Raw genomic sequence first — 8,567 nt, 5'->3', positions numbered from 1 at the left:
AGTGAGGGTGTGAGAGTGAGCGACTGAGGGAGGTGGGCTGGGCTGGTGTGAGTGGGGGAGGGGCCTTGGGGAAGGGCATGAAAGGGGTTGGGTCAAGGGCGTTTGGTTTTGTGCAAGTAGAAAGTTGACAACCCTATTTAAGGACCTTTGAAAAGCAGCCTCCTTAGCACCGCTCCTGATACCAGGGGCCAAGGCGCCCCCGGACATGAGAACCACAATATGCCAGAGCAAAACGCTGCGTTAGAAATCGGAGCTCAGGCTGCCAAGCGAACGATAGCTGACAGACAGGAGATGCGGGAATTAAGGTTGTGCCTTCAGCCAGCAACTGGTGTTCATCCGTTTGCACCACACACACCTGTAGGCAGGGCCACTATTTCCTTGTCTGTCTGCCTGTTTAGCGTCTCTCGGTCCTTACTGTGCCCATCACCGTGGTGTCTGAGTGGCAAACCAAGGGTTTGACGTGTGCATATGAAACTGCCTGACTGGAAGGACGTGGTTTGGTGTGGATCAGTGACTGCTGGGGCGATTGGTGGCAGAAGGCTCTGAGGGCCTGGCTCATTCCGACCTGGCTCATTCCAATGGCTTCTGCAGCTGAGAGCAGCGCAGTCTTCTGCCTGGGTCCGAGGCAAACCAGGAAGTACAGGACCACGGTTAAAAAGAGCAGCTCAAAAGATCATTTTCGCTGAGCCCAGCCCTGCACAGATTTCCAGCTTAGGTTTGCATTTTCAGCAAAAGTTCTTCTTGATTATTTTCTCCCAACCCCCTTCTGCCTCCATAATAGCCAGCCACCCCGTCAGTCGCATCCTGGGGCGCTCCAGGGACAGCGTATGTGCGTGCATGTGTACGTGTGTACATATGTGTATGTGTACATGTGTGTACGTGTATGTGCACATGAGTGTGTGCACATGTGAGTGTGCGTGTGTATGTGTGTACATGTACCCCAGTCAGATGTATACATCTGGATTTCCTTTGAAAGAATTTTCAAATTGAGCTGATCAAGTGCAATGGCAAAGCACCCAATTCCTCTGCCCCCCAACTGCCTTCGCTGCTTTAACGTACAACCTGCTCTGCTGACACCTCTGACTCCTGAAAGCCCTAACGCTCCAGGGGAGCAGGCCATGCCCTGCCCTGCCCTGGCTGCCCCGGGTGTTACCTCGGAGGGAATCGTTCCAGATTCCAATGAGTGGCAGGTCCAGGGAAGAGCCTTATCTGGGGGAGGCTGTACCAGACCTGCCCGACCCAGGCAGGCTCCCAGGTACTCTCTGCTCGGGGCTGATAAGGCTCCTTAGCAGTTTCTCTCCAAACAAATTCCAGTTCAAGACACATGAGAGCTCCACAGCAGGGCAGCATCCCCAGAACGCAGCAGGGCGGGGGTTAGGGGGAGCAGTCGGTAGCAGCACCTGCCCCTCGTACGGCAGGAGCGAGAAGTGCCAGCCTCTCTGCACAGAGGAGCAGCGTTCAGCCTGTGCCAGACGTGCTGGGGTGATGGGTAAGAGCGGGCTCGGAGAGCCAGAAGGTCTGTGGGGCAGCGCTGGGCCCTTCTGCTCCGCACTAGGGCCGGGTGGGCGTGTTCACCTGGGATTGGAACCCACCGGCACTTGTGGGTGTGAATGTGGGGCTGGAACGCAACGTGGGGCGCTCCCACCTCGCCCAGGGGCGACTGGGGGGAAGGGCAGAGAGACACCTGGGCTGAGACCCCAGCTCCAGGGAGACAGTCACCCCGGCCCAGCCGGGTTAAATTGCCCAGCTGTGTGACAGCCCCCCCATCCCCGAGGGATTCCCCCCCCGGTATGTCACAGCAGGGTAATGTGCGTATTGAACGGCAGAGGTTGCCAGGGACTGGCTGGGAGAGGCATTTGGGGATGTAGGAAGCAGCACTAAGGTACATGCCAACCTCCCTACAGAGGAGGGGCCGTGCCCCGCAGGTGTGGGGCAGGGAGCTGGGACACTGCGCAGTGGGTCATTGTCTGGCCCAGGCCCTTCCTAGCAGGAGGCCGAGGCATTTCCTTCAGGTCACCTTCCGCTGCAGCTTGGCCACGGGCCCCCATAGCCACTAGCCCAGCCAGGGATCCCAAGTGGGGATTGTCACGGCTGGCTCCTCCCTGCCACCAGCAGCTCTTCACTGCCAGGGAATTCCTGAAATCCTGTGTGCCCCTCCCCCACCCACCTCCTGGGGCTGTGAGTGCCCCCCCCGGACAGCCCCTCCCCCGAGCTCTGAGTGCCCCTGGCCAGTCCCTCCCCTCAGCCCCCCCCACTTCCTGGGGCTCTGAGTGCCCTCAGCCAGTCCCCCTCCCAGACCCCGGGGCTGAGTGACCTTCGCCAACCCCCATCCCTTCAGGAGGAACTCCCAGTACCCACCCAGCCCCCACACCACAGGGTTCCCATCCCTGCGGCTCTGTGGCCATACCCCGACCAGGGCCGGCTTTAGGCCAATTCAACCAATTCCCCTGAATCGGGCCCTGGGCCCAAGCCCCGGTACGGTGTACTGGCAACAGCATATATGATGCAATGTACATAATATATAATTTTATTATTTATATAGTTATGGAAAGTAAATAATACATGGAAGAAATGAAAGGTTTTTTTTACACTTTTTTTTTTGTTAGTCATCCCTGCCGGGGCCCCGCCAAAAATGTTCGAATTGGGCCCCGCCCTTCCTAAAGCCGGCCCTGCTGGAGAGAACAGGAGGATTCAGTCAGCAGGGGCTGCCGATCCGTCCCATTCACCAGGGCTGCCATCCTGCGGCTTCAGCATTAGTGGCTGGGGTGACTTGGGGAAAGGTCTCAACCACCCCACATCCCACTTCACTGCTGCCAGAATCCCTCCTGCCCCCCCGCTACAGTCCCCTCCCTACCCAACCTGGGTGGGGCTGGAGGAGAGGGGTCTGAGAACTTCAGCTGTGGATTGAAGGTGGAACAGCTGTCAGGGGCACTGAGGGGGAGGTGGCAGGAGCTCCCCGTACAAGGAAGGGGGTTGCCACTGGAGGTCACTAGGAAGGACAACAAGACTCCATCCTGGGGGTCAGGAGGGGGAATCCATCCCTCAGAGGCGGGCAGGGGCTGGGTGGAAATGCTGCTGGTTCCAGGGGCCGTTAATCCCCCCTGATTCCTCAGAGTCTCAGACAGGTTCTCGTTCCCTTGCAGCATGAGGACGTCACGGCCAATGTGATGCGCCAGCTCCGTATCATGCGGCACTTGCCCCAGGTGCCCGAGGCGCTGCAGGGCCTGTGCCTCTGAGGCCACCAGCAACTCCCGCTCCCTGCTGCAGGTACTGCTCTGGCTCTCTGTAAATGGGGAGCTAGTGGAAGGGGAAATGGAGCCCGCCGGCACTCACAGAAACCCTCTCCCTTCTCTGTGGAGCAGGGTCCTTTCCTCTGCCCCCAAATTCCTTCATCTGGGACAGGAGCTCTTTCCCTCACACCCATTCCCCTCCCCTCTTTCCTTGATCTACCCCCATCCCATTCCCCCTGCGCCCAGGCAGAGCTCTGCCTGCCCCATATGGTGCAGAAAGGCCGTTGTGTCAGGGCCCCACCCCAGCCCCACTGAAGCTCGGAAACCTCCACTTTTCAGGAGGTGGGGGTGGGATAGAGACTCAGGGCTAGCTTCACCTCCTGCCCTTTATTCTCCCCTTGGCCCTTCTATGGGGTCTCTGGGTGTGAAATGAATCGGAGCCTCATTCCCAGCTGTCTGCCAGGCCCTGGGGTCTGGCACAGCCTCCCAGATGGGCACAGCCTGCAGCTGAGCCCCGTCAGGGAGCAGTGGGGACAGGTCACCTCGTCCCATCCAAGCAAGCAATGCTGGGGGTCAGAGAGGCTTAGATGGGAGACCCTGCTCTCTCATGGAGGTAAGAGCCACTTACTCCTTGGGGCGTGTGGGTCTCTTGGGGGAGAAATGGGATCCTCGATGCACAGCCTGGCTGGGAGCTTCTCCTGTCCCTGGCTCCCAGCTCTGGGAGAGAGACGCCTCCAGCATCGTGCCACCCTGGTTTTGTTCCTAAGAAGAGGCTCCCCAGAGACGTCCTGGAACCTGGACTCCTGAGAGCGTTTCCAGTAGGAGGCTCCGGCCCCTCGGGCATAAAGAGAGCATCAGGTAGTCTCGTTCACATGGCATCTCCGGTCTCCAGCCCCACTTCCCGCAGCAGGGCAAACGAAGCCATCAGCTCCCAGAATCCCAAGTCTTTGACCCCCTTCCGCTCAGCAGTGGGGTTTCTCCAGTTCCCTCACCACACCTGTCAGCCTCTGATGATGAAGGGCCTGAATGTCAGAGTCACCAGAACGAGCAAACTCCCGTTCCAGGCAGAGGAGCCTGTGCGTACTCAGCCCCTCTGGAATCCAGGTGTGAAACGGGGAGCAAGGACCCCAGCCCAGTAACAGGAGGAGTGGGCAGAGCAGGCCTGTAACAGGGTGCTTTCCCCTGGGCTGCACAGCCTGGGGCTTAGCCAAGCTGATTACAGAATGAGCCCGAACTGAGAGGCACCATATCCGGCCCCGTAAAGAGCCAGACTTCAGTGGTGATACACCCCAACTGGGGCAGCAACAGGATTGAGAACGAGGTAGGCAGTTCAGAGCAGCAAGGAAAGCCTGGAGGGGAACTTGAGAAGAGAGGTTGGAAAAGTGCAGCAAAGAGAAAGGTGCAGACCTAGCTGTTGGGTCCAAGATCCTGGGCTGCTATCAATGTCAGGGTGGGACTGGGTTCCCCTACCGGCCCCAGAGGAGGCGGCGTACACGCACCTGGAGAGGGTTCCCAAGCCCAGCAAGGGGGCTACAGGCTGAGCAAGTGCCCCAGCGATGGCAGAAGGACTTCTGTCTGTGGAAAGACCTCTTTGGACTTTTAGTGTGAGGCAAGCTGGGCCCCAGAAGGGTGGACTAAAGGTGGTGACCTGGCCGGAGTTACCAGGCAGAGAAACTGCCGTGGTGCTGGAGCGACCATGGATGGGGGACGCTAGCCCAGCGAGAGGGCTGTGATGCCATGCCTGGCCGCCGGGGGGCACCTAACGATGAGTAGATTCACTTATGATTGGCATAGTTGGCAGGATTGAGTTCCCCCTGTGATCCGTGAGGGAAGTCTTGGTTGCTGAAGGAATCATAGAATATCAGGGTTGGAAGGGATCTCCGGAGGTCATCTAGTCCAACCCCCTGCTCAAAGCAGGACCAATCCCCAGACAGTTTTTTGCCCTGATCCCTAAATGTCCCCCTCAAGGATTGAGCTCACAACCCCGGTTTTAGCAGGCCAATGCTCAAACCACTGAGCTATCCCTCCCCCCAGCAGGTGTATCAAGGGACCAAGCTGGTTGCTGGATTTCCCACTTCAGTTCCAGGGACGGGCTAAGCAGCCAAAGCAGATCTAGGGGTTTCTTCAGCAGCTCCTAGAAAACCAACAGACGCAGAAGGAAGTGCAGGTGGAGCTACAGACGCAGCAGCAGCAATACCTGTGAGAGATCCTGCAAAGGGAAATCAAACCAGGGTCTGCTATGCCCATGGACAAAAAGAGCAGAGAAGGAGAGCATGCCTGGGCTGTGCTGAGAAGGTTAGCCCAGGGAGAAGGGCATGAGAAAGTGTACAAGCGTGGCCTAATGCCAAGATGGGAGCAAGAGTTCTTTGTTTTGGGGGCAGAGAAGTAGGCCATATCAAAAGACACGGCCTGCTTAGGAAATTGCTGAGTGGATGAACGAGGGGCCAGGGCCCTAAGAAGTTAGAAAGAAAGGAGAAGGTGTCCTCTGACACAAACCCCCATGAGGCAGGCAAGGTGGAGGTGGCTGGGGTGGCCATGGACCTTGCAGACCCTCCACCAACACACCCTGTCGGGTGCTGCAGGGAGATGAAGGACGAAATGATTGGCCCAGAGATGAAGCAGACTGGAGGAGGGACAAACACAAGGGTGGAGCAGTCCATGGTGGGTTCTCAGACCCTGACCGAAAAGGTTTTGGCAGATGCAGCGGCAGTAGCAAAAAGGCAACAGAAGACGCTAAAGGCTTCAGAAGAGGCTCTGCAAGCAGCTGTTCATGAGACTGAGTGGCTGCAGGAAGAGCGTCGGGATACTGCAGAAGAGAAGGTTTGCCCCGAGCGAGCTGGCAGTGGAGCTGCAGACACTGCGCATGGGCTGTACAAGCGCGCAGCCGGTGACAGCGATGAGATGAGGAGGGATGAAGCTTGGAGAAGAATAGAACTTGCCCCCGCGTGGGCCAGGTTCTAAGGAGGAGGGTATATAACGGGGGGCTTGGCTGGTGGGCTATAAAGCCTGGAGCTAGGCCAAATGGATTACAGAGTGAGCTCCAGCTGAGGGGAAACCAGGGGAAACCGCAACAAAGGTACAGGAGCAGGCCTAGCTGTTTGGTACAGGGCCTTGGGGCAGAACCTAGAATCCAGGGTAGGACTGGTTCTCCCACGGTCTCTAAGGAAGGGGATGTACAGGGCCATAGAAAGGGCTACCAAGGCCAGCAAGGGCAGGCCGAGCCAAAGTCAGGCTGAGGAAAAGCCCCCAAGGGAAAGAGGATCTTGTTTCAGTTAAAGACATTTTTTGACTTTTAGTTTGGGATGAGCGCGACCCAGGAAGGAGTGGACTAAAAGATGGTCGCCTGGTCGAAGGGCTGAGTTCCCAGCCAAATCATGCTGGCGGGCGTGCTAGCCCAAGAAATCTGTGACCCCAGGCCTTGAAGGAAGGGGCACCTATCGGTGAGTGAACTCTGTTATAAGCCTGCTTCCATTGTGGAAACAGCCTGGTATTGGAGAGTGGTGGGGAGGGGTCATACAGGAGGGGCAGCAGCGTCCAGTGAGGAGATCAGGGAACGGGTTGTTTGCAGTCCTGCCACTGAGCGGTAACGTGATCCTGGCCAGGTCACTCTCCCACCTGGTGCCTCACTTTCTCCATCTTTGAAATGGGGATCATGCCGACCCACATTAAGAAAGGGTTTGATCCTCTGCTCTTGCTTCCCAAATCCCTACCCTCCTTGCCCCACACAGGCCTCTACCCTGTTGCTCAAACTCCCATGCACATGTTAGTGCCTGTGTCACCCCCGCAACTGCAAGGTCTCATGTACAGTCTCCTGCCAGCAAACTGAAGCTGCCACTAGATCCAGAATAGGAATCGCAGTTCCTGTGCGCTGCCCTGAATGGAGTCTAGACCCTGGGCATGGGGAAGGCCAATGCTCACATCCAGGTAGATCATCAACCTACTCCTCTGTCCCAGGAGCAGGAAGGCCTCTGGTTTGTGCTCCCTTCGGTAGCTGGAGCTGCTGAGTTGGGAGTGTGGTGGGCAAAGATGGGAACAGGCCAGAGGATGAATCAAGTGTCAGGGGCAGACTCCCTGTGTGTGGGAGATGATGTTGCCCCTCTGTGGGGAATCCCTTCCTTGCAGATGCTGGGCTTTGGGTGCTGGACTCTGCCAGGAAGCCCAGCTCCCATCCCTAGCAGCTTGGCTGTTCCCTACACTGCTGTGCACCAGGCCCTCTGCAGAGAGCTGCTCTGGGCAAGGACTACAGAGCCTGCTGTCATCCTGGCAGGTGTCACCCCAGGTTCCATAATCCTGACCCCTGGTCTCCCTCCGCTGGCAGGCTCTGAGCAAGGCCTGCCCAGAGAACATGGATTACGAGCTCTCGATCCTGCTGACAGCACCCCCCAGCACAGACAAACTCCAGCACATCTTGGAGGTGAGCAGAATGGGGAGGGGCAGCAGGGGTTTTACCTTAGCCCTGGGGACTCCTAGAAAGAAGAGACTGGAAAATCCACGTTTCTATTGGATTCTTCCGAGTATGCATTTGTGATATAAACTCACTGGGTGACCTTGGGGTAACTCACTTACCCCTTACGGCATCAGTCTTCTCCACTATCAAATCTACACTGGGGAAGAAGGACAGAAGCCCCGACAATCACCTTCACCTCTGGGTGTCTGGTCCTGGGAGCCAAAACCAACTGGACTATCTGCCCCATCTCCTAAACTGCCCTGTCTTTCCCTCCTAGGGCCTGGTCCTTAGTGTTCAGCCTGGCCCCTTCCCAGCTTGTCCCTGACCTTTAAAGGACTCTCCAAGCCCCTCCCATGCCTGCTTCCCTTGGGGTCTCTCTCCTGGCTGAGCACAGGCTGCCCTTCTATCTCTCAGCAGGCCTGGGTCCTAGTCACAGGCTGTGTCTTGTCACGTGACCCCCACACTTATTCCCTTCGCCCTAGGGAGCTGCATCACCTGGGCCAGGTGCAGTTGAGCTCCAACCCCTTTCCTGGCCATCTCACCCTGGGACACGTTGAAACTGGAAACCTGTGGGTAACAGTAACTGGTTGCTCGCAAAGGTGCTGAAGACACAATGGAAGAGGAAATCCTTTGGCCTGGATTGAAATTATTCCGACTGAAAGTGAATGAGAGAAAATAGGTCCAGAGTTCTCTTCCTAGCAGCAGAAAATGTAGTGATTGATAGAGGTTCAGGTCAGAAAGGACCATTATGTGCATCTAGTCGCCCCTCCTGTATAACTCAGGGCCTAGAATGTGACCAAGTGGTTCCTTCAGCCAACCATAGCATGGGACTGAGCCAGAGCACGTCTTTTGGAACGACATCCACATGCAGGAGAGCCAGTTGGCTACCA

General features: G+C 57.1%; 1 long non-coding RNA gene across 1 annotated transcript; it reads left to right on the top strand.

Annotated features, from left to right (window-relative positions):
* The first annotated feature begins 1,357 nt into the window (after positions 1–1,357).
* LOC128838827 (uncharacterized) lies at positions 1,358–7,678 on the top strand. The gene is made up of 4 exons (XR_008445281.1): positions 1,358–1,489; positions 3,144–3,267; positions 6,527–6,670; positions 7,549–7,678. It is a non-coding gene; the product is annotated as an uncharacterized LOC128838827 (long non-coding RNA).
* The last annotated feature ends 889 nt before the right edge of the window (positions 7,679–8,567 follow it).

Source organism: Malaclemys terrapin, chromosome 6 (assembly GCF_027887155.1).
Source record: "Malaclemys terrapin pileata isolate rMalTer1 chromosome 6, rMalTer1.hap1, whole genome shotgun sequence".
NCBI lineage: Eukaryota > Metazoa > Chordata > Testudines > Emydidae > Malaclemys > Malaclemys terrapin.
This window is presented reverse-complemented; position numbering and strand designations above follow the sequence as displayed.